This window comes from Ambystoma mexicanum, chromosome 7p (genome assembly GCF_040938575.1).
Source record: "Ambystoma mexicanum isolate Mex_15411 chromosome 7p, UKY_AmexF1_1, whole genome shotgun sequence".
NCBI lineage: Eukaryota > Metazoa > Chordata > Amphibia > Caudata > Ambystomatidae > Ambystoma > Ambystoma mexicanum.
Genome location: NC_090939.1, coordinates 59372926 through 59399433, shown reverse-complemented (window position 1 = coordinate 59399433; position 26508 = coordinate 59372926). Strand labels below are relative to the sequence as shown.

Below are 26508 nucleotides of genomic sequence, written 5' to 3'. Positions count from 1 at the left end.
GTCAATTACGCCAAATCTTGCATAGTTCATCAAAAGGTTTGGTGTTCCTGGGTGCACAATTTCTCACGGAACACAGCCTCGTCAATCCCTCAACCGACAGAGTTAAAAAATGTATAACCATAACAAATTCTTTCACTCCAAACAAATCACGGTGCGCAAATACATGGCTCTACTGGAGACCATGTCGCCCTGCTTTCCACTAATGCCCAATTTCAGGCTAAACATGCAAGCAGTACAACGTTTTCTAGCTACCAGATGGTCCCAAAAGCACGGTTCCTGGTCAGACAAGATAACCTTCACCCGACTCTCCCAAAGTCACTGAAATGGTGGCCAATCCTCTGCAACATCAGTAAAGGGATACCCTAATATAACCCACAGACCATCTCACTATAGTAACTGATGCTTCCCTTAAACTAGCCTAGGTAAGCACCAAGTCAAAGGCCTGTGGACTCGCGAAAGTCCACCCTCCACGTTAATGTCTCAGAGCTACGTGCAGTCCATTGGGCCCTGAAGTCTTTCCTTCCTCTAATCGGGAATTCAGTAGTGCGAATCCTCATGGATAATACCACCACAATGTTTTACCTGCGCAAGCAAGGCGGAACAAGGTCAAACACCCCCTCTCAAGAAGTACTGCTCCATTCACATTAAGATTGTGTTGAAGCATTCCACCTTGCGGGCATACACAACCAACAAGCGGACACCCTCAGCAGGGACTCTACGCAGTCCCATGAATGGGGACTGCAGATCAACAAAATATCCAGAATCTTCTCGACGTGGGCCAGCCTCCTCTGGACCTCTTCGCCACACAGGGCAACAAGCAGTGCAAGGAGTTTGTGAGCAGGATTCCACACCCCGGCTCTCAAGAGGACGCCTTCTCGTTCCCAGGGAAAGGCATAATCCGCATATGCGTTCCCTCCGAACAGGAAGGCAATCCAGATGATCCGCAAATATCATTGCAAGATATTTCTGATGCCACTGTACTGGCCCAGGCAAGCCTGGTTCTCAGACCTCTTTCAACTGTCGGCGGACAATCCAATTCATCTGGGGTCTCCCGCCAACCTATCGCAGAAGGGTGCAATTCTACATCACGAACCAGGCTCTCTCAAGCTGACAGCGTGGCTCCTGATTATGCCAAAATTCAGCCTGCTAAACATCCTGCTAGACTGCCAGCGCATACTCGCGGCAGCTAGGGCTCCTTCCACTAACAAATCCTACAACCAGAAATGGAAAAGGTTCTGTGCATGGTGTACATAGCAGTCCAACCTTCAAGCACTGCCATACGACCTCAACAGGTTCGTCAGTACCTACTGAAACTGGCAAAGGAAGGTCTTGCGATCTCCTCCATAAAGGTACACTTGGCTGCTATCTCCAGGTTCACCACAAAAAGAGGGACTCCTCTCTACAGCGACAGGCTGCTCAAACACTTCCTAAAGGGGCTTTTTCGCACTTTTCCTTCAAAGAAAAGAATTACCCTGGTATGGAGACTAAATCTAGTCCTGGCCGGTCTCATGAAAATCCCTTTTGAACTTCTATCTTCGGCACACATCAAGTTTGTGACCTGGAAAGTGGCGCTCTTAATCGCCATTGCGTCCTCCAGACGAGCCTCTGAACTACAAGCCTTAGTGGTGGACCCTCCTTACTTCCGATTCGCGAAGGACAAAGTAATCCTCTCCACCAATCCCCACTTCATCTGAATTTCACAAGAATGCAACTATCGCCCTGCCTACATTCTAAAACACCATCTCCCCAGCTAAGAGTGCTCTGCACTCCCTGGATGTAAAAGGGGCGTTAAAATATTATCTGGACTGGACAAAATCATTTAGTGCGGCAAGACAGCTCTTTATCGCTTTTGGCCCCTCAAACAAGGCATCGCAATTTCCTTCTGCCACGCAAAAGCCATCAGGCCACTGCAGACTACAGCTAGTGCATATTTTACTATGGCCACAGCGGCCTTTGCGGCTCTATGATCAGGAGTGCCCATCAAAGACATTTACCAGGCGGCAACATGGGCAGTGCCCAACACATTTACTAGGCACTACTGCCTACAACAGCATTCGGAAGACGTGCAGATGGGACGGGCAGTCCTTCAACGGCTGTTACAGTAAGGTCAGCCCTGCAGCGTCTGGGGTTTCTGTAATTACATACAAGACCCTCGGAGCCCGGTGAGTGTGTGCCCAGCAGCGCTTGCTCACCTGATATTTTTTTAGCAGCCAGTTGGCTGGTGGGCCTGTGCCCAGAAGCAGGCCCCTGCGCCCTTCCCTCCCCGCACCCCTTCCTGATTCCCCAGTCTGCCCGCCCGCCCTCCCTCCCTCCCATTGGTGCCTCCAAGTTCGCATCGAGTCTAGCGACTCGCGAGGCCCCCACCGGCTCGTTTCCAAGACCCTCAGAGCCCGGTGAGTGTGTGTCCAGCAGCGCCTGCTCACCTGATATTTTTTTTAGCAGCCCGTTGCCTGGTGGGCCCGTGCCCAGAAGCAGGCCCCTGCACCCTTCCCTCCCCGCACCCCTTCCTGATTCCCCAGTGTGCCCGCCTCGCCCACCCTCCCATTGGTGCATCCCTCCCCGAGCGTGCCCCTGCCCCCTCTTGCCTCCCAACCCGCCCACCGCCCGTGATTGGTTACTGGGCTTCCGGGCCCAGGGACTAGCGACCCGCGCTTCAAGCGCTCGCTGCCTTTTCACCATCCAAAGCCCTCCTCTCCTCCTCTCCTAGCATCATTCTCATTGGTCCCCCCAGCCTTCATCACCGGTCCTCCCAGTGCAGCCCTCTGCCCAGCAGCCCCCAGCGGCTAAGGGCCCCGAGGCCAAGGGCGACTCCAACGGAGGCGACTCCAGGAAGTGTCAGCAGGTGTCCGCAGGGGAAGCCAAGCCAGTGGCCAGCCGTCAACCAGCGACTACAAGGACCAGTAAGGTAGGAGGGCCGGGGTTGGGAGTTGTACAGCTTTACACTAGATACCTAACATTGTGCTTTGATAGAAGGGCCGCCGTGCCCAAACTGCATTGTCTGTTCTCCAAACTGCACAGATAGGCCTCTCTCCCACTATACAGGTGTCTCAAACTTAGCCGGGCCGCTGTGCCCAAATTGCATTGTCTGTTCTCCAAACTGCACTGATAGGCCTCTCTCCCACTATACAGGTGTCTCAAACTTAGCAGGGCCGCCGTGCCCAAACTACATTGTCTGTTCTCCAAACTGCACTGATAGCAGGGCCGCCGTGCCCATATTGCATTGTCTGTTCTCCAAACTGCACTGATAGACTTTTCTCCCACTATACAGGTGTCTCAAACTTAGCAAGGGCCGCAGTGCCCATATTGCATTGTCTGTTGTCCAAACTGCACTGATAGGCGCCTCTCCCACTATACAGGTGTCTCAAACTTAGCAGGGCCGCCGTGCCCAAACTACATTGTCTGTTCCCCAAACTCCATTGATAGCAGGGCCACCGCACCCGAATTGCATTGTCTGTTCTCCAAACTGCACTGATAGGCCTCTCTCCCACTATACAGGCGTCTCAAACTTAGCAGGGCTGCCGTGCCCATATTGCATTGTCTGTTCTCCAAACTGCACTGATAGGCCTCTCTCCCACTATACAGGTGTCTCAAACTTAGCAGCGCCGTCGTGCCCAAATTGCATTGGCTGCTCTCCAAACTGCACTGATAGGCCTCTTTCCCACTATACAGGTGTCTCAAACTTAGCAGGGCCGCCCAAACTCCATTGATAGCAGGGCCACCGTACCCAAACTGCAGTGTCAGTTCTCCAGATTGCTTTGACAGACCTCTCTCCCACAGGCGTCTCAAACCTAACAGGGCCACCGTGCCCAAACTGCACTGTCGCTAAGGGAGATGGAGACTAAAGAGAGCCACTGCTAGAACCCAACTATATAACTATACAACCCCCAACTCCACCCTTACACCCCGACCAAGACAACAACTAGACTAAAAACAACTCGGAATTGTACAATGCCGTGCAAACGACCCACCCAGAGGGAAAGAAGAGAAAGAACAAACACCCCAAAACTTCAACTAAGAACCGCAACAACAGAACACACCCCCACAGACAGGTTCAAAGATCGGACCAACGCTGAAAGAAGAGACAGATCCCTTTACCTAACTCCATACCTCGCTGAGACCGACTCACCAGATCGAACCAACGTGACGCCAAAACCAACTAGACTGAACAACCTACCAACATCACGAAGGACAAACCCCACCAGATACAACAAGCACACAACTGAAGCAATAACACCATACATCACCAAAGCAAGAAGAACCCACAACCATGTCCCCTGGAAGATGAACCAAATGAAAACAAAAGCCCTAGACTAAACCTAGAAGAACTACTCGAATGCCGACAACCTGAAAACTGCTCCTGAACAAGATCAGAAAACGACCCTAACAAAACAAGGCAAACCAAGTTACACCTCTAAACTCCACTGCAATCTAATAAATGCAAGATCCATGTCAAAACACTCCACAGAGATCTTCGATCTACTCGACGACAACAGCATCGACATCCTCTTCATCACAGAAACTTGGCTGGACGACAACTACAAAATCACACTCCAAAGCTGCCTTCCAGCAAACTTTAAATGCCTTCAAATAAACAGGAAAAACTAAAAAGGAGGAGGCATCGCAATAGCATTTAAAGAACAGCTGAAAATAAGAACAGACGAACCACTCAACATCCCCAACTGCGAGTCCATGATCATACACCTTACAGCTAACCCAAAAACCAACGTCACATTCATCCTGGTGTACAGACCCCCAACTTATGATGCATCCTTCGACAACTTCATAGAAGCCAAAACCAACATAGCCATCAACCATGAACACCTAATCATACTGGGGGACTTCAACATCTGGTTCGAAGACAGTCATGCCAACTCACAAAACTCACTGATTGAACAACTCGCCACCATGAAACTACGACAACTAGTAAAAGGGGCAACTCATTCGGCAGGACACACCCTGGATGCAATATTCGCAGAGGAAAAAACGAATAACCACGGCACCGCCGATACAAATACTGTGGAGCGACAATCTCCTCATCCCATTCATAATCACTCTGCCTACTCAAGCCTACATCCAACCTCCCAAACTCACAGCCACCACAAAAAGAAACTGGAAAGATGTCAAAAAAGGCAACCTATTCGAACAACTGGAGTTAACCAAGCCCTCAACAACAGAACTAGACCTAGCTGACCTAGACGGGAAAGCTGAGATACTACACAAATGGGTTGCAGATACAATTGACAAGATGGCCCCAGAAAAAACATTCACACCATCAAAAAAGAGAGCAATGGCAAAATGGTTTACCCCACTACTAAGCACCATGAAAAAAGAAAACAAAAAGATGGAAATGGAATGGAGGAAAGATTACAACCCAAACATAAAAACAATGTTACAGAAGCAAATTTGCTCATAGAAAAAGGAAATTCAAAAGGCAAAGAGAAGGCATTATGATGACAGAATCACAAATGCCACCAACACACAAAAAGAAATGTTCCGTGTCATTAAAGAAATGAGAAACCCACCAGGCTGTGACAACACCCCAACCCCCTCGGAGAAACTATGCAACAACCTTGCAGACCACTTCAAAAAGAAAACCAATGACTTCCGACAAACCATCCAACAGAGACCAATCAGCAGCGACTTACAACCAAACGAACCTAAATCAGAACTGCTGCACAAACTCAATAACTACCCAGAAATATCAGCAGAGGCATTCGCAATGCTGATAAAACACAGCAAGAAAGCGGGCTCACCGGTGGATCCCTGCCCCCCGGACATCTACAAATCAATCCTCGGACAAGGAACACCAGCAGAATACTTCAGAAACCTTCTAAATCTATCACTGGCAACAGGAACAGTACCAAGGATCTTCAAATCGGCTTACATCAAACCACTTCTGAAAAACACAAGCGGGGACGTAGATGACCTCTCCAACTACAGACCAATCTCCAACATCCCCTACCCGGTCAAACTCCTCGAAACCTACGTATACAAACTAACCCAAGAATACGTTGAAGAACACCACCTGCTAGACCAAGCTCAAGTCGGCTTCAGACCCACAAGAGGTACAGAAACAGCTCTACTATCCATCTGGGATGACCTAAAAACAAACGCAGACTCCAACACAACATCTGCTCTTATCCTGCTCGACCTCTCCGCAGCCTTCGACACAGTTAGCCATGACACCCTAACCAAAAGACTAGAAGACATAGGCATAACAGACACAGCGCTACGCTGGACTAAATCATTCCTAGCAGACAGAACTGAAACCGTCTGGATCAACCCCACGAGTCAACGACTGTGGAGTACCACAAGGATCCTCACTATCACCACTGTACTTCAACATCTACCAAACCCCAGTAATCAGAATCTTCAAGAAACACAACATCAAATGCTACAACTACGCAGACGACACTCAAATCATCTACAAGATCGAAGACACCCAAGCCGATCATTCAAACTTAACCGACTGTCTAAAAGAAGTTTTCAACTGGATGAATGCCAACAACCTGAAAATCAACCCAGGAAAAACCGAAATCATGATCATATCCAAAGACCAAGAGAAGGAAACCGCCATCCCGTGGCCAACGGAAATGGGATCTGCACCATAACCATCCAAGGTAGTAAAAAATCTGGGAGTCCTGATGGACAACACCCTAACCTTAGAACCGCAAATAAACGCAACAGTCAAATGCTTCTTCCTCCTCCGCACGGCAAGAAAAATACTACCTTTCCTCTCCTTCACACACAAAACACTCACCATCGTCGGCCTCATCATGTCAAGTATCGTCTATGCAAACAGCCTCTACCTCGGTATACCGGAATACCTACTGAAGAAATTACAACGGATCCAAAACACAGCAGCCAGACTACTCCTCAAACTATCCAGAAGAGACCACATCACCCCGGCCCTAAAAACACTACACTGGCTCCCAGTAAAACAGCGTATCATCTTCAAAACAATGTGCATAACGCACAGGGCAATCAGCAGAATTCCTACAAAAAAAAATAACAATCTACAAGCCAACGAGACTGCTCAGATCAACCAACGAAATACGACTGGAACAAAAACCTTACATCAAGAAGAAACTCGCTGGCACCGCTTTCTACCACTTAGCCGCGAAAACCTGGAACAACACCCCAAAAGTAATAAGGAACACCAAAGATCACCTTAAATTCAGAAAACTACTAAAAACCCTACCTCTTCAACACCAGAGACTAAAACCGAAACAATAAGACAAACGACTCAAAACAAGGACACTGACAAGCCCATAGAACGACAGAAGTACTCCAAGCACCAGTAGGGCTGACGCTGGACACAAGGGTCCACCCGCGAGACCCAGGGAGTCGGAGGCAACAACTCCAGCCAACCCTTACCATCCCCCACCGCCCGTACAGCCACAACTAGGTACCACAGGGCTGTGGAACGGACGAGATACCACCAATCACCCCACAATCGGAAGTATGGACACTAGCAGCTGCGCTAATCATGTGGGGGGGTGAGGAGCATGCAAAGTTATTAAGGGAGCGGGCGGAGGGGACAGCTAAATCCTCAAACGGCCTCGAATGCAAAAACGGGCACATACCTCCTGAGGCACAGGGCGTACAAGCATTCCGTCGTGTAAGATTACACGAGCCCAACTGGCTCAATCCAGGATAGAGATACCAACTAACCAATACCACTAACAATTTCCTTCTCTGCATACACCTCTCAAACTCCAAATCAAATACAACCACAAACCTCTAGCGCAGCAAACCGCAGGAACTTCACTACACTGCAACAACAAAACACACACAGACTTGCACATCAGCACACGACGACTACCGGCCGCATACACCCCAGGCCCAGCCGACGGAACCACCAGCACATCACTGCTCTCTTGCACTTTTCCAGCCTCCACCCACTAACCCACCCTTCCCTCCCTCTTTCAGAGCCGCCAGTGCGCCAGCGGACCACTCCGGTGGTGATAGTGCGCGGTACAAATGACCTTTAACATTAACATATGTATACTTCTCGTATGAGCGCAAAAAATGCAAAGGTTTCTAATCTTAGTTTGCCTGGTTTTTCTCCTTCAGACATGTATACTGCTATAAAATCTATTCACAGCATGTGTATCCATGAAAGATCCAATGCTGCAGAAGGGAGTAGTTTCTTACCTGTAACTCCATTTCTCCAGCGTTGGCATCTTTTTTGGATTCACATGCGCCCTCCAGGCCAACTACCTATGTGCAGGATTATCCTCCAGCTGGAATGGTTGAAATCTGAGGGGAACCTGCTGAGGCAGAGCTATACACTCAACGTCCTGTTGGTGAGGACCAATATCACCCACAACGATGTCGATGGGACACTCGAGGTGTCATTGGAAACTGATTAGTCCCTGGGGATTCCCAGCCTGACTGAATATTCACAGCATGTGAATCCATGACACCAACGCTGGAGAAATGGAGTTTACAGGTAAGAAACTACTCCCTTACTCTGCAAAACCACATAAGGTAATGACTTATAGGAAGGAAAATAGTTTGTTAGTGTAATACTAGTGGCTTATGGTTCTAGAGGCCGTTTCTTCGCACAGCAAAGCTTTTTAAGTCCAACATGCAACCCTAGCTAAAGGCAGTTCAGAGAGGTCTCAAAGTATTGACAAGCAGCAGAACAAAAAACTACTGTGGGTATTTTCTAGTTTCTAGTCTCTAAGATGCACGAAGATGGAACCAATGTTGGAGGCCCTGTTAAAGGACTCACTAAAGGGACACAAGCAGCAGCTTGGATCAGCGGTAAGGTTGCCCTGGACACCTTAATGTGCATTCCAATGCTCTGGAGTGACTTTTTTGGATTAAAGTGAGCAATACATTTTTCCCCACAGTACCTTGGGCTTGAAGAAATGTTCGTGGCTGGATTCTCCTTAATGTGGCAGTGCTGGACCCAACCCCTGTATTCCTTGGTCTGGTGACGAAAGGCAGGACAATGGATGGGATCTCTCAGCAGCAATCTTGAGGGAGGATCTCTGGCACCAGATTTCAGCAAATTATCTGGTCACTCTGCGGTTTTGGCGCCTCTTCTGCAGCACCCACAAAGGACGCGATTCGCCTAAACAATTTTCTTCAGTTCCTGAGGTCCTGCACTCTGGTGAGGGGACTTGGATGGGTCAGATTGCGTCTCTGGCGGTACACCTGGAGAGCAGCAAAGACTTGACGGATTCAGCCTTTCCATGATGATGCCCTTTAGGTGGGTCAGATGTCTCCTGGTATTGGGCTTCTGCAGCGCTGGAGAGGCACAGCACCTCCAGAGATGGCTCAGATTAAAGTTTGTCTTGCGACTGGTTGTTCCTACCAATACAAGCTTGTCCTCTTAGTTCTTCTGTCGCACAGAAAACTTAGGACAGCAGTGGTCGCTTTACGGTGTTGCACAGGGTCTGCAGGCGTCACTAGTCTTCAGTTTTTATTGGTAAACTAGTCTTTCACCTCAGGAACATCATCTTTTTATTCAGTTTCAGCATAAATTCCTCTGCAAACTCTCTCAGCCGTTTACAGAAATGGGCGATTGGCTGTCCAGTCGGGAGCTGGTTCCTTTCAGGCACTCTGACAAACAGCAGGGGAGTGAAACTCCTCCCCGCACTTCCTCCCTGCCCAAAAGCACTGGAACCTAGGCGGGGACACTGAAGATTTCCTGCCAAATGCAAAACACTCACACAGGCCTCCCAAGACAGAAAAAGAACGTCGAACAATGAACAACCACGCTAGTAATGGCCAAAAAAGAAAGGCACAACCAAGTTAGTACTTGGGTGACCCCATTGTGCACTACCTGGGCTATGGACGTAGCCTGAGGTAGAACATTCCCACAATGGTTGGAACATGTCCACTGCCACCAGCCATAACTATTAGGTTGTCTGACTAAAAAAATCACAGTAGCCGAGAAAAGGGGGATACTTTGTATCCCCTTGGCACTCCACAAAAGGTGGTGTGTGCCAATCTAACGTTTTTAGGAGAGATACCAAGTATCTCTCTATCCTTAAGAACTGTAGTTACCCTAAGGTATAGAATGAATCTCAAAGGAGAACCCAAAGGGCTCCCAGCAACACTGCCCAGAAGGCGCTTTGTGCTTTACAAGTAAAATACAGATTCCTTAAGGAGATATGGAGGAAACTAGGTTCCATAGGACAGTAAAACACTGAGCTGAGTTCCAAAAGACAGAGCCCATAAGAATGAATCGGTGGGAAAAGGCCCAACCCATTCAGGATTTAAAGAAAAAGGTCCAGAAATCCAGCAAAAAGTGCTGGGGTCTCACTAGGAGAGGGGATGAAGCATTATACACATTATACATCTCCCTAGGAGCATCCTCTGCTTTTCATTTCTCCTAAGGGACTGTGTGGGCTTGGGTAATACATACCTTAAGTCTGGTGTGAAACCAATGAGGCTGAGGGGGTGATTTTTGTGGTTGGGAGTTTGCCCTTACCACTTGCCCAGGCCTAATGCTGTAACGCATAGAGGGAGCCTTCTGTAAAGTCCCTGAACACTTTAACTCTAAAGCTGGAGGGCGTGGCTACTGGGCCATGTTACAAGACATGTATCCAAAGGAGCTCCTGCCGATCCTGCATTAATCCGGACAAAAGTCCAACACTGAGAGATCCTTGTCTGAGGAAAACTGTGACAACTTTGTGAAATATTGAGGCACAGCTGGTAGCATTTTGGGTCAGACCGGCAACGCAGTTCTTGTACAGTAAGCTGGAAGAATTTTGTGGCGGATTGAGAGCGGTGGTCCCAAAACGGCAGACGAACTTCAACAGAGAGACCAAACGAGAGGAGGACCTTTTGGAGCTCGGACCGCTGCAGAGGCGAGCACCAGAGGATACAAACATTCTTAAGCAACCCGATGCGGCAATACCTTACGGGGCGGCTTCAATAGAAGACCAGGTGCAGCGCAGCTCTTTTGTGCGAATGTTGGAGGACGCTACTAAGACCCCCCAGCGAACATAGCAGTAGAGCCGCAGACCATATGTAATCGGACAGCATATGAAGAACCGACCGCAGCAGGGGCCAAACGGGATGCACCCGTGGAACAGCGCAGCCCATATTACAACGCTGTCCTTTTCCAGAGAAAAGGACAGAGATTCCAAGCGATTAGAATTGAAGGCTGCACAGCTCAGAGCTAACTAGCGGCCCTGGAATCCGTGGGACATATGGTCGCAACGAGGACCGGAAAGCAGCGGATGTGCTGGGGGAGAAACAGGGACACGCTCGGACAAATACACCAGAACAGACCCTAGCACTAGAAGGATGCCGACCCTGCATCATTTATGCTACAACTGGGAAAGCTGCGTCGCATACACATTACGGGCACAACCGTATGAAGCATAACGAGCCAGTAAAACAGAACGAAAAATAGCCCACAAGCAGTGAAAGAAGGGTCAATAAGCGAGCTGGGAGCGAGTCCGGTCGCACAGTGTAATCAGTTACACAAACTAAGAAGTGCAGTGAAACTGATCAAAGTTACACAGCGGAGAGGAATGACACCAGGGAATGCGACACAGACAGAGCCTATAACCTTAAGAATTGCAACCCAAATGCAAAACAAAGTAAGCAAGCGGCTTCCCTGGGGGCCTAAGACTGTAGGAGTGAGAGGAGTGACCGGAGCACTGCTATAAAGGAACCAACTGGATATAAACACATGGTGCAAGCTGAGATCCCGAGAACAGGGTGTGGAGATAAATGACCCACGAGACAGTGTGGAGAACGAAGCAAAGACCGGCCTGCACCAAAATGAAGGCAGTAGCATTGCGCGGCAGGAATGGCAGCACATCGCTTTACAGGAGGAACCTGACAGAAAGGACGACTAGGAAAGTGAATGTCACTCCAGAGAAACGGAGCATGCGCTTAGAGCGGAACGGCAGCTGGAGAGCACATATCGCTTGAACCAGGTGGGGGAACCAGGCGGGGAGTCAAACGGGATCAAACAGAGGACTAAGGGTGCCCTAGACCGCGTGGTAGCACTAGAAATTGGGCATCCGTGAAGCCTGTGGAGAGGAAAACGCCCTGCAGCAGGGACCCAAACTCTAAGGTGAGAGGACAAGGAGACCAGGACATCACGAGGTGCAGAGGAAAGAAATTACCCAAAAATTTGCGGAACCCTGCGAGTAGGATTAGTACAAAGGTGCGAATCATAAATACCACACTGGGGATGTGAGAGGGTTGCCCTGTTGCATGACAGTGAAGTGAGTAATACATGCAGCTAGAAGAGTGCTGGACTGAGGGCAGACATAGAAGTGGAGTGACGATGGAATTGTGTAACAGTAATTCACACTGCACAGTAACGCAAAGAGTGCGTGTCTGGGAGCCTCCACTCAGGAACAGAGACCCCCACACACACAAGGGTGATGCAAAAGGAGAACAACTCAAGAAAATAGCAGTAAAGCACCGCCAGTGAACCCGAGAGAGGTCCACCGACAGGCCTGACAGGAGAGCCTCAGCGCAGATGGAAAACTAAAACCTGTACTAGAAATCAGAAATGGCATCAAGACAGACAAAATCCAAGCCGAAGCAGACGTCGCTAGACATCTTCACTAAACAAACGCAGGGTGCGGACGTCTCCAAGACAAGTGAGCAGGAGGTAACGGGAGAAACAATCCCGACTAGAGGCGATCAACAGATCCTGGAAGCCATAGCAGAAGTGAAAACGTCTTGGTAAACTAAACTGGGCGCTGCCATGGCAGAGCTTAAAACATCCCTAGAATTCAAAATTGACACGGTTAGTGTGGATGTCAACCTCCTACGACAGGATGTTCGGATGGTGGCAAAACGCACAGGGAAACTGGAAAAAGAAGTGAAAACCAACTCAAGTACCTGCATGGATAACACCAAAGAAATCTCCAAGCTGCAACGAGTGCAAAGCTTGGAAAACAGAGCTGAAGAAGCGGAAGGGAGGGCCCGCAGAAATAATATACGTATAGTGGGACTCCGAGGGAGAAGAAAATCCATACCCAACTAACTACGTTGAGAACATGCCTCTGCAAGAAATAGGCGTAGAAATGCTCACCCACGGGGTTCACGGTAGAGAGAGCGCACAGGGCTTTGACTAGAAAACCGCAGCCCGGAGCCCCTACCAGAGCGATTATTGCCAAGACTTTAAACTATAAAGACATAGAGAAGATACTGAAACACTTCCGAAAAGGGGGAACAATAAACAGAGCGTCTGCGTCCATCACAGCGTACCCGGATTATACTTTCCAGGTGCAGAAACAATGCCTGAGCTACGTGGCGATTAAAAACGAAGGTTGCGGTTGTCGGTTTTGAAGTACATGCTGCTGTACCTGGCAAACTAAAAGTTCTGCATAAAGGCAAAGCACTTGTTTTTGAGACCCTGGAGGATGCGCCGAGATGGGTGGACATGGGAGCTGGAACGGATGACCAGGCGGCGACCGATGTGGCTACGTGAACCTGTGTTTTCTTCATGCGCATTGTTGGACACATTGGTAGCCATTATGTACGATTTGGTAAATTTCATAGACTGTTACAAGCTAGAATAAGCTGAAAACTGGCAAACACGCCCAAGTAGTCGAAAGAAGGTTGTCTAGCTCTGTAATATATTGGGAGCAATTAGGAGATATGGGTTCTGCTTTACTGTAAGCGGCACGATGGAACACGTCAATACATCAGTAGATAGTTTAGTAGGGATATCAGTAGTATGGTGTCCCCCCACTGCACACTGAAGGAGTTGGGAGAACTATTGGGGATGAGGCCTATATTTATGCACGCAGATATTGGAATAGCAACACGAGAGTGCAAAAGGATCGCAGCATGATAGCGAAGTATGGGTGTTCTCAAAATTGTGACCTGGAATGTCCGGGGAATTAACAACTATATAAAGAGAAACATGATCATGACATACCTTAAACGCCAAAAGTGGACATAGAGCTCCTTCAAGAGACCCACCTCACCCAGAGCAAACAGGATGTAGTGGTACGTAAATGGAGAGGGAGGACAGTGGGCTCAGCTTATTCGCATACGCCAGGGGGGTTCTGATTTGGGTGGCGTCAACGGTCCCTTTAAAGATTCTGCAGACTGTGATGGACAAGGAGGGGAGGTTGGAGATGATTAAGGGCCTGATAGAAAATAAAGAAGTATGTATTATAAATGTGTACGCCCCGAACCAGAACACCTCTACGTTCTTGAAGGTCTTGTATCCCAAGATTAGCCCACACGGGGACTGCGTATTGCTGTGGGGAGGGGATTTTAATTGCACACTAGACCCAACCAAAGATGGGTCAGATGGGAAATTTACCTGCCAGACGCCGGCTGCTAAGGCGTTGCAGGGGTTGTTGCACACATTGAAACTAGAGGATGCTTGGAGAACAATACATCCACAAGACCGGGGATACTAATTTCTCTGCCCCTCAGAATTTACACACAAGATTAGACTGTGTTTGTTGGGAAAGAATCTATGCACGAAATAGCACAAGTTGAATATAAGGCTAGAGTATTGTCCGACCATGCCCCATTGATCGTCACATGGCAGATATTCCCCCCTGAGAACCAAGGTGAAGAATATTTCGAGGGGATTGTGTCCTCTGACGTATTCCACATCTATGACAGTAATCGCCACAGCTGCATAGATGTGGAATACGTCAGAGGAACATCCCATCAAAAGAACGTTACCAGGTAAGAAAGTAACTTGTTCTTCCAACACAATACTGGCAGTGTGGACTCGGCCAGTACGTTGTGGGAGGCCTTCAAGGTGGTAGTAAGTGGAGCGGCTATGGCTAAATCCAAAGGAATACCAGAAGTAATACTAAGAGACTTACGAAAAACGGAAGATAAGTTGGAAGCCATAATGCAGGGAGGGGACAAATCGTTGGAGGAAGCTGGGGTAGTGGCCAGACTCCAAACAGAATGTAGAGAATTGTGGGGCAGACTGGGTAAATTGAGCTACAAAAAATACATTGAGCGGCAGCACGCCGAAGGGGACAAACCGGGTATACTGTTAGCATGGTTATAGAAGAGTGAAACCACGCGACATCCAATCCAGGCAATACAAGTGGGGGACGGGAGGCTGCGGGAAACACAAGAAGGGGTGAATGAATGTTTCTTTGAATATTATATGAACCTTTACAGCGAAACTAAAGAGGAAAAAGAGGTGGATATACAGGAGACACTAATGGAGATCAATATCCCCAAGCTGAGCATAGAGGACAGAGAAAGGCTAGAAGAGCACAGAACGATTGAGTAACTAGATAACATAAGTGAACTGCCCACCTGTAAGGTTCTTAGGGCGGACGGACTCCCCAGCGAGTTTTACAATAAATAAAAAACTGAGATCCTTCCCCCACTGCTAGCAATGTTAAACGAAGCTTTAGGGCGAAGGGAGTTGCTGTGCTCACTAAGGGAATCGATGATCATCCCCATCCTCAAACCAAACAAGCCGGACACAGACTGCGTGTCTTATAGACCTCTGTCCCTGTTAAATCAAGATTGGAAGATTCTCACTGCGGTGATGGCGAAGATGTTGAGACCAATAATTGGAAAACTTGAACATGCAGATCGAACGGGATATGTTCCACAAAGAAACATTACTGATAATTTGAGAAGGTTACACCACATAATAGATCACACAAACGAGTTGCAAAAAGTAGTGGTGGTGTCGCTTGATGCAGTAAAGGCCTTTTCACTCTGTCAAATGGCCTTGGCTGCTGGCAGTCCTCAGGAGTTTTGGTATGGGACCCATATACATAAAATGAGTGGAGCAGTTGTATAATGCACCGGTGCCCTTAGTCCCTGATGCTATTCATATTCACGTTGGGACCACAAGCGATCTAAGGACAGAGTTCGGAGAGGTGGGCATAAAAACACCAAGTGGGAGGCATCTAATCTCGCTATACGCAGATGACATGCTCTTGTACCTGCAATGCCCTGAAGAAAACCTGCAATACGTGCTGGAAGTACTGGCGCGATACGCTTTGATATCGGGTATCGCCATTAATCCCCAGGAATCGAGCCTATACCCCCAATTCCCCTCACCCCCTCTCCCCCGCCCAGGTGGGTGAAGAAACAGACCCATTCAAAGGTTACCAGTGCTGCCGATTACATGGGAGCTAGTAACACTCAAGTATTTGGGAGTGGACATATATTGCGACCCCGGGATAGAACATGGGCAGAATACAGTTAGAGCGGTGGACAAAATTGAGACGAGCATGTTATTTTGGAAGAAGCTACCACTGACCATGAAGGGACGGGCAGCGTTACTAAAAATGGTGGTACTGCCCAGATTCCTGCATTTCTTTGCGAACGTCACCTTCGCAATTCCAAAAGGTTTTTTTGGTAGACTACACAGTATATGTTGGAGCTTAATTTGGCATAACTCTAGAAACAAGGTAGCATTATGGAAGCTTCAGAACACATGAGCAGGGAGGTATTAAGCTCCCGAACTATGAGTTATATTTCATGGCTAGTCAGCTACAATACATGGCTGCTAGGTGTGGTGGGAGCCCCATTCTTCCCGAGGGAAGTCATGTGGACACCAGAGTCGCATACAACTAGTCAGACCCTACTGGTGCACCTCAGGTGTGTCATGTGTCGCAGAGCGGGACGACTGCTGGAAGGGGCAACTGTATTCCCCGCACATCCTTTAGTGGCGTTCGAAGTAGTGGATGAACAAATCAAGTGAAATGTCCGGTGGAACTGGGAGCCTATGGGAATAGTCAGTCTTGGATATAGTGAAAGACGGGATTCCCCAGAGATTTGGAGAGCTGGTAGAAAATGGAATATGTAGAGGGCAATTCATCACGCACATTAGACTGCTGCAGTGCCTCAAACATAGATGACAGCCAGACGAAGTTACTGAAGCTTTTTAGGATGTGTCGGAAGGAGGACACGAAGTATCACGCATATATGAGCTCCTAATGATAAAAGTGGGCAGGGACATAGAGCAGACCCGGCGGCAATGGGAACAGGACCTGAGGGAACCATTTTCAGATGAGGGGTGGGGAAAAGTGAAATTGTACCACAAGGAGGTCTCCAGAAACACAAGATTACAACAGATCCAGTTTTATGTAACACACAGGCATACCTGACCTTGCAAAAGATAGCCAAGTTTAATCGTGCAGAAATGCCCGAAATGTGGGAAAGTGGAAGCAGACCTAGTACATATGTTTTGGGCGTGTACAGAAATTGGTAGGTTCTGGAGGGAGGTGGGGCAGTGACTGGGAAAGGCAGGCGTTACCTTGAAAGTGGAGTCCCCCAAGGCGTATTTGTTGGGCAGATTCCCGAGGCCCAAACGTGCTCCACATGTAAATAAACTTAAAGATTGGGCATATATCCTGGCAAAACGAAGAATATTGATGAGTTGGAAAGCACGAGATAGACCAGGAGTACAGTGGTGGTGGAGGATCTATAAAAATGGGCGGATGCGGAAACAGCGTGGCAAGAAGCGTCCAGTAAGGAAGGGGAGCAGGATTATGGAGAGCGCTAATAGGTAGATTAACAGACTCTGGAGATGAGAAACTGGAGGTTAATGAGGTTCCTACACAAGAAGATACGGCTAGTAAGCAGAATGCGAGCGAAGACCAAATGGAAACGAATAGTGCAATGTGGGCCAAGACCGGTAGGGGTTTGGGGGATTTGGGGTAGGATTAGGTAAGTTTTTTTGTGTTATTTGGTTGATATTGAAATGTAAAATGTTTTGTGCAAAGAAGTTTTAAAAAGTAATACGTGTTGGTACTGTTTGATCATTGCTTAACTGAATGAGTTTAAAAGTTTACTAATAGGGTTTAAAGACCTTGAATAACAGTGTGTCATTCTTCGTCTACTATAGGGTTTTGCTTTCCCTGATCTTCTTTATGCAGATCTAAAACAGTCTTGAAGTTAATACTTGTTTTATTAGTTGCTTGAAGCCCCTCATAAAAGTATATGGTGTAATTAACTTGAATAGCTGCTACTCTTCTAAACTTGTAACACATGGTTGTGCTTTCCCTGAAACTGCTTAGAGCATTTAGAAAATAGTCCTAGGGTCAATTAAACTTGAAACACACTGTGTCTTAAAGTGTAATTGGGTTTTGCTTTCCTTGAATTGCTTAGTGCATTCTAAAACAGTTATTGTGTGTCCATACTTATAGAGTAGCTTAAGGCCTCTCCAGAAAAGATGAGTTGATTAACTAGCTCAGAGTTCTAAAAATTAATGGTTCAAGGATTGGTTTGTTAAGTGATTCATAACTGTCAACCTTATGATTGAAAGTGTCAACTACCCTTGAAATACTGATTTTATTCTAAAAGTATATCTAACCTTGTTGTATTCCGAAGAATAGTAGATTACTATCCTGAATGTATGATATGAGAAGTCATTTATAACGCGCCTGTACACAAGTGTTTGTAGGCGCAACAAGAAAAGGAGGGTGAAACAGAAGGACAAACGCTCTTACTAGGACTTGTCATTCAGATCGTGCAAGTGCAGGGAAGAGGGGAGGGGAGAAGTGCTGAGCAGGAGTGGGAGTGATGTTAAGTGCAGGTGACTCAAGTGCTGCTAGAGGATGGCTCTTAAGTGAAAAGAGAAGGGACTGTAGGGTTAGAGATATAGACCTTTAAGTGCTGATGGAGCCTGGAGGCAGTGCAAGGGCAACTGGACATGCAGGAGCCTGGACCCCGAGTTCAGGGGTGGCCAGGTGACCAGTGTGCAGCGCTATCTGGGACATTGGCAGGGGAGAGGAAGAGAGAATGCGGAAGCAAAAAGGAATGTCTTGAGTTGCTTCTGGAACCAGAGGTGGTTCTGCTCAAGTTTGAGAGAGGAAGGGAGGCCCTACCCGAGGAAAGATCTGCCCCCCATTCTCTGCTTGGAAAAACGTCTGACCCTCTGAGAATTGGAGGGATATGAGCGGAGAGCTCGCAAAGGAAGCTGTTTAGGAAGAGGAAGTTGGAGGTAGTGCGGTTCCAGACCCCAGAAAGCCTTGTGGACGATGCAAAGGGTCTTGAACTTGATCCTTGCAGCCACTGGGAGCCAGTGCAGAGATTTCAGAGCTGGAGCCTGGGTTTGAGGCCAAGGACAAGTCTTGCAGTCCTGTTCTAGATGAGTTGTAATGATCGAAGAGTAGAGACGGGCAGATTTAGAAAGAGGCTTTTGCAATAGACCAGTCTGGAGAGGACCAGGGCTCTGGCGACAGTGAGCTTCTGGGGCGGAAAGTGAAAAAAGGCAGAATACCTCTGAAGAGCTGCAGCTGAAAGTGTGACTGCTTAGAAACGTCAGATGTGAGGAGTGTGTCGAGTCTAAGATGACTCCAGGTTTCTTAGCCTCACAGGAAGAGGGCCCAAGGTGGGTGGCCAGAGAGGAAAGGAGGGAATGGTTGCCCTGATGAGGAGGACCTCGGTCGTACTGGCATTAAGGCAGAGATCATTGGCAGCACACCATTCCTACATTGTGACCAGCCAGTCTGATATGAGAGGAGTAGAGGTGGCTGAGGGGAGCATGAAGGAGAGCTGGGTGTCATCCGTATAACACTGAAAGTTAGATCCAAATGTAGCTCTGCGTTGGGCCAGAGGTGCCAGGTAGTGGTTGAATAGCCACGGAGAAAGGTATGATCCCTGGGGAACACTACACGTAGACGGAGAGAGAGAAGAGAGGAAAGACCCCAGTTGGACCTGGGAGGGTCGGTCAATGAGAAAGGTCAACCAGGACAGGGCCTGACCAGTGATACCAAAGTTGTCACAGAGGCGATTGAGCAGGATGGAATGGTTGACCGTGTCAAAAGCAGAGGATAGATCGAGGAGTATGCAGGCAGAAGGAAGATTAGAGTCAAGATTAGAGAGCACGTCTTCGCGGGTGTTCATAAGAGCAGTTTTCTGTGCTTCTGGCAGCTCTGAAGCCAGACTGATGGTCGTGGATGGAGACAACCAACAGATTCAGTATGCAGATTAAGCTGGGAGATGGCCAGCTTTTCCAGGAGAATGCCTAGCCAAGGAGTGATGGGGATCAGGTGATAGTTAGCCATAGAGGAAGGATCGGCAGTAGGCTTCTTAAGAAGGGGGTGCACAAGGGAGTACTTGGGGAGGGGGAGTGTAGGTTCCAGTGGCAAAGGAGTGATTGTAGAAATCGTCCAAGGCTCGAGCGAGGGTGTTGATGTGATGCTTGATGGTTCTGGATGAGCAGGAGAGAACCTGCTTTGACAACACTTTCATAGATCGAACTTGTATAGAAACAGTCGGGGGTGAACAGGGGAAAGGAGGAGGGGAAGCGACTGAAGACAGCCCAGGGGTGACAGAGGAGGAGGTAGAGGAAGAGACAGTGGACAGGATGTATTGGGTTTTAGTGGTGAAATGAGAAGCCAGGGCCATGCAGAGGGCCTGGCAGGGAACAGGAGTGATAGAGCAAGAGAGGTAGAACAAGTCAAGGTGAGTCGAACCTTTAGTTCGACTCACCTTGACTTGCTTCTTGATCCTATAAATAAGGTTATGCCTTGGTTTGCATAACCTAGGTATTGAGTTGTTTTTTATTTTTAATAGTTTCTATGGACCGTATGTATGCTACATTCTCCAGCATGGGGTCTGGCATGGATTCACATGCTCATGAATATTCCCCGTCGTCAGGCTGGGAATCCTCGGTAAAGAAAAAACCAGTATCAGTTTCGTTTCTGATCTGTCTTTCGTAGTAATAACCAATCACTGGTCTCTGCGTCATACTGACCACAGCCAATGACTGCCCTCTACCTAAGCACCTCCTCCGGCAGCCATCTTCAGATTTTTACTGCACGTTCATGTGTTGGGATCCTCGTGCTATTGCTCTCGAGCGTTAGTGCTATTTTTCGCGCTTTTTCACAAAAACTTCGATTCTTTCGGTCAAAAGAGCCTCAAGCTCCACCGATCCTACATCCGATCAACGGGGACCCGTGTCGGATTCATCTGTGCCCCTCAAGGGTGAAGATTTCGTCGAGCTACACTTCGGAGGACTCCAGAAGCTTCTCAGGCCCGGTCTCGGAGATGGCCCAGGAGAAGGGAAGCTCGACGCCCGGAAAGCTGTTCAGGGTCTGCCCTGGATGCCAGCTGCAGAACGTCTTCAAGGAGGACGAACACTCTTTCTGCCTTTACTGCCTTCATGAAGACAAGACGCACGTGGAGAAGGACTGTGCGTTTTGCGGCAACATGTCGGAACGGACCATGAAGGACCGCCATCAACGTCTCGCCAACTGGCTGGAGGGTAAGAGCCCGTCTGGCGAGAAGAAGAAGAAATCCGAGCGGTCTTCTAAGACCTTTGAGGGCGCCCCGGCGACGGGGGCCCAACATAAGGCCAAGCACCGCGAGTCCGCTGGCACCGGGAGCGCTGAACGGTCGGGCTCTACGGGCGCCAGGCAGGGCGCACCCTCCCCGGCACCATCAACCACGAGCCAACGCTCTGGGTCGGGTAAGAGGAAGGCCGAGCACCCGGCGAAGCTCCTGGAGAGGCCCCGGTCGAGCTCTAAGGCAGAGGAGGAGCGTGGCAGTGCCCCCTCCCTCAAGGATAAGGCGGTGAGCGCACCTAAGGTGGTGAAGGCCTTGATCCATCCGACCAAGCCCTCTATCGAAACGGTCGCGGCGGCCCTGGCCCAGCCTGTGGAGGCTGCACCAGTGGTGGCGACCTCGGGGCCCAGAATCTCCCTGCCTCCTCGGAGGGAGTCTTCTTTTGTGCCCATCGATAGGACCCCCGTGATACCCTCCGTGGGGAAGAAGGGGGGGCAGGGCGTCGTCGTAGATTCGGCCTCAACCTCAGAAGAGGAGCTGATCGAGGTCTTAAGCCACGGCCTAGGCGTGGAACAAGACCAGCCCGTCGGAATGGGCCCCGACGCAGGTGACGACGACGACATCGTCGAGGATACCGACGGGGCCCCTGCTCGCCCGTCGGATTCCCCTCTGCCAGCGCCGCAAGACAACTCGGCGGCCATTTTGTTGGCTATACAGTCCTTATGCTCCGAGATAAGGACGAGACTACCGTTACCGACGGAGGAACCTCTCCCGTCGGGGGATCCAGAACCGGGACCTTCTGGTGTTCCCCCTACCAAGAAAAGAAGGATCCATCCACCACCTCCTTTTCAACCGTCGCGCCCCGTCCAGCCCTCCTCCCCGTCCACCCGAGGGGATGATACGGGGACTGACACGGCAGCGACGGGTACGGACGACGAGGCATACGACGAGGATTTTCCGTCGTCGCCTCCCACCAGGGCTTCTCCGCCCGACGAGATTGGATCGTTCCACTCAATGATCGCCAGGGCATCCGAGCTTTTCCAACTCTGCCCTGAGGAGAAGAAAAAGGAAGGCTTCCTTTACCAACGGCGCGAGGCCAAGAGGAAGACAGTCCTCGCAGTGCCTCTGTTGGACGACATTTGGGATGAGGGCCTTTCCCTCCTCAAGAACCCTTCCACGACGCCAGCGAAAAGAGACCGGTACGAGAAAAAGTACCGGGTCCCGGACTCGGCCCCCCTATGCCTCCGGGCGCAGCCTACCCCGGACTCCGTCGTCTCCGCGGCAGCCAGGAAGAAAGCGGGGGGGGGTGCGGCCTCCACGTCGACTTCCCCGCCGGACGGCGAGGGAAAGAAATTGGATGCTATGGGACGTAGAGTCATCTCGTCGGCAGCGACGACGATTAAAGCGGCCAACGCCTTGGCTATCGTGGCCCGCTACGACAGGGAGCTCTGGTACAAGATAGCTCCCCTGCTGGATTTTCTGCCGGACGACAAGAGGGCGGAGGCCCTTGAGATCCTGCAGGAAGGTGAGGTGGCTTCGGACCACGCCATCACCGTGGCGACGGACATCGCCGACACTGGGTTCCGCCAGCTGGGCAACGGCGTTTGCCTTCGACGTCGTGGATGGCTCAAAGCTACGGACTTTCGGCAGGACGTCCAGACCAGGGTCCTGGACATGCCCTTCGACGGGAACAACCTGTTTGGGAAGACAGTGGACGATTCCCTTCAGGCCATCAAGGCGGATACTGAGACGGCCCGGGCCCTTGGAGTACTGCAGCAACGGCGGACGCCCTTTCGGAGCGGCGGAGGCAAGGGCGCCTCCAAAGGTTCCGGCGGCGGTTTCGCTTCCTACCGTCAAGCGGCCCGCTCGTCGTCGCAAGAGGCCTACAGAGGACGAGGTAAGTCTAGCGGACCCCGCCGTCGTCGCCAAGGAGGTCAAGGCGGCAAGGCCGCGTCCAAGCAGGATTGAATCGGCCGTGGGGTCGGGCCCCCACCGAAGCACCCCGGTGGGAGGCCGGCTGGCGGGCTTCGTCAGCGTGTGGGAGTCCATCTCCACCGACCGTTGGGTGCTGGACGCCCTGGCCCGGGGCCACGCGCTCGAATTTCAAAAAAGGTGCCCGCGCGTCCCCCCCGTGGCCAGGAAAGAACTTCACGTCCCTCAACTTCTCCTGGAGGTAAAGGCGATGCTCAGAAAGGGCGCCATCGAACTCGTCCCAAAGAGGCTTCGGGGCTCCGGAGTCTACTCGCGATACTTCCTCGTGAAGAAGAAGACGGGAGGATGGCGCCCCATCCTGGACCTGCGACGCCTGAACAAGTTCATCAAGGCGCAGAAGTTCCGGATGGTCACCCTCCAGCACGTCCTGGGTCAGCTGGAGGAAGGAGACTTCCTATCGTCGTTGGATTTGGAGGATGCCTACTTCCACATTCCCATCCTAAAGGGGCACCGAAAATTCCTCAGATTCGTGGTCCAAGGGCGTCATTACCAGTTCAAAGCCCTTCCCTTCGGACTACGGTCGGCACCCAGGGTTTTCACCAAGTGCCTCGCACCGGTGGCGGCGCAGCTGCGCCGCGAGGGGATTCACGTCTACCCCTACCTGGACGACTGGCTCATCCGCGCCAAGACGAGGGAGCTCGCCGTGGTCCACACGGCAAGGACCGTCCAACTCCTCACGGACCTGGGATTCTCCGTGAACTACGCCAAATCCCACCTGGTGCCCGCGCAAGTCGCACTGTTTCTGGGAGCGAGGCTCGACACAGTGTCCCTTCTGGCCTCCCCGTCGGAGGAGAGGACCAGGACCATCTTGGGCAAGGTGCAACGGATGTTGGTGGCCGACGCGGCCAAGGTGAGGTCCATCAAGTCCCTCCTCGGGATGATGTCTTCCTGCATCTACCTCATTCCCATGTGCAGGCTCCGGATGCGCCCGTTGCAAGAATTCCTGGATGCGCGCTGGATCCAGACGACGGGCAGCTTCGAGGAAAGGATCAAGCTCGACGAGAGTTTCCGACGAGCGATACGGTGGTGGGGCACCCGCGCGCATCTGACGGCGGGCATGGACTTCCAGACCCCAGCCCACCAGGTGACTGTGACCACGGATGCCTCCCTAGAAGGGTGGGGAGCGCACACCGAAAATCTGCACGCAAGGGGACTCTGGCTCCCGACGGAGAAGTCCCTGCATATCAACGTCCTGGAGCTCCGTGCAGTGTTTTGGGCCCTCAGGTCCTTCCTTCCGTCCCTCAAGGGCAAGGTGGTGAGGATCTTCACCGACAACACCACCACCATGTTTTACATCAGGAAACAGGGCGGAACCAGGTCCCCAGCGCTGTCCAAGGAGGCGCAGGACCTGTGGCATTGGGCCGTCGCCCAAGGGATTCTTCTGGTGCCGTTTCATCTGGCAGGGATAAAAAACACCATCGCCGACTCACTCAGCAGGGAGCTGCGCTCGTGCCACGAGTGGGAACTACGGCAGGATCTGGTGGATCGCCTCTTCCGACGGTGGGGCACACCCCAGATCGACCTGTTCGCGACGGCGACGAACACCAAGTGCCGGAGGTTCGCCAGCAGGTTTCCCCAGACGAGGAGCATGGGCGATGCTTTCTCGTTCCCCTGGGAGGGCCTGTTCCTCTACGCGTTCCCTCCCTTGCCTCTGCTAATCCGGCTCGTCAACCAGCTCAAGAGGTCACGTGCAGGATGATCCTCGTCGCACCTGCGTGGCCGAGGCAGATATGGTTCCCGGACCTTCTGGACTTGTCAGCGTCCCCGCCAATCAAGCTGCCGGCGGATGCGGATCTACTCTCCAGGGAAGGAGGCGCCATCCTCCACCACGACCCGAAGTCGCTGAACTTGCAGGCCTGGCTCCTGCAGCGCTAGAGTTTGGAGGATACGACATACCGGCCGATTGCAGAGAGGTTCTTGCAAAGGCCAGGGCGTCCTCGACTCTTAAATGCTACGGACACAAATGGAAGAGGTTCTCTGTCTGGTGCCACGCACAGAAGATTAACCCTCTACGGATTACGGCTCCCCAAGTACTGCCGTACCTGCTGACGCTGGCCAAAGCTGGTCTGGCACACGCGTCCATCAAGATTCATCTTGCTGCGATCTCCCGATACACCAGAACCACGGGCCGGACGTCCTTGTGGTCTCATCGTCTGGTGAAAGAGTTCATGAAGGGACTGTTCAGATCGTTCCCGCCGGTGAAGGCTCCGGCCCCGGCGTGGGAGCTCAACGTGGTGCTGACCAAGCTCATGGGACCTCCGTTCGAGCCTCTGCACTCGGCCCCGTTGAAGTTTCTATCGTGGAAGACAGCTTTTCTCGTGGCCATCACCTCCGCACGACGAGTGGGAGAGATCCAGGCCCTTTCCTGCAAGGCCCCGTACTTGACTTTCCACGACACGAGGGTAGTGCTCAGGACGCACCCCTCCTTCATGCCCAAGGTACCGTCGGACTTTCATCTCAACGAACCCTTGGCGTTACCTGTGTTCTTCCCGTCGCCTTCGTCGCCGGCTGAGAGGACTTTGCACTCGCTGGATGTAGCTAGAGCGCTGAAGTTCTACGTGGACCGCACGAAAGGTTTTCGGAAGACGTCACAACTCTTTGTGAACTTTGGACCTGTCAATCAGGGGAAGGCTCTCTCGAAGGCTTCCATCTCCAGATGGCTCTCCGGCTGTATCATGTACTGTCACCGGTTGGCAAACCGACCGCTGCCTGGCCGTCCGAGAGCCCATTCCACCAGAGCGATCGCAGCTACCACGGCGTTCCTATCTGGTGTGCCCCTGCTGGACATATGCAGGGCTGCTACGTGGAGGTTGACGCACACCTTCACGAAATTCTACTGCGTCGACCGGGATTCCAGGGAGGAGTCCAGGGTCGGCCAAGCAGTGCTGCGCAACCTGTTCGCCTGAGGTGAGCCTGGTGAGGAGGTAAGATGCTTAATGTTGAGTTAATGTGATGCTTAATGTTGAGCCTTTGCCACCTCCCGTGGTTGTGCATGTGTGTACTGCTATGTATTCTTTATTCATGAGCATGTGAATCCATGCCAGACCCCATGCTGGAGAAGGAACAAGTTACTTACCTGTAACTGTTGTTCTCCAGCATGGGTCTGGCATGGATTCACATGCGAACCCTCCCGCCTACCCCTCTGCGGCTCTTCACTTGGTCATACTGCCACTTCACGTGCTTCCAAATCTGAAGATGGCTGCCGGAGGAGGTGCTTAGGTAGAGGGCAGTCATTGGCTGTGGTCAGTATGACGCAGAGACCAGTGATTGGTTATTACTACGAAAGACAGATCAGAAACGAAACTGATACTGGTTTTTTCTTTACCGAGGATT

The 26508-nt window shown here is 50.7% G+C and overlaps 1 protein-coding gene across 3 annotated transcripts in view; it reads left to right on the top strand.

Annotated features, from left to right (window-relative positions):
- Positions 1-26508, top strand: part of TTF2 (transcription termination factor 2) — a 1006608-nt gene that overhangs the window by 725356 nt on the left and 254744 nt on the right. The window lies entirely within an intron of this gene.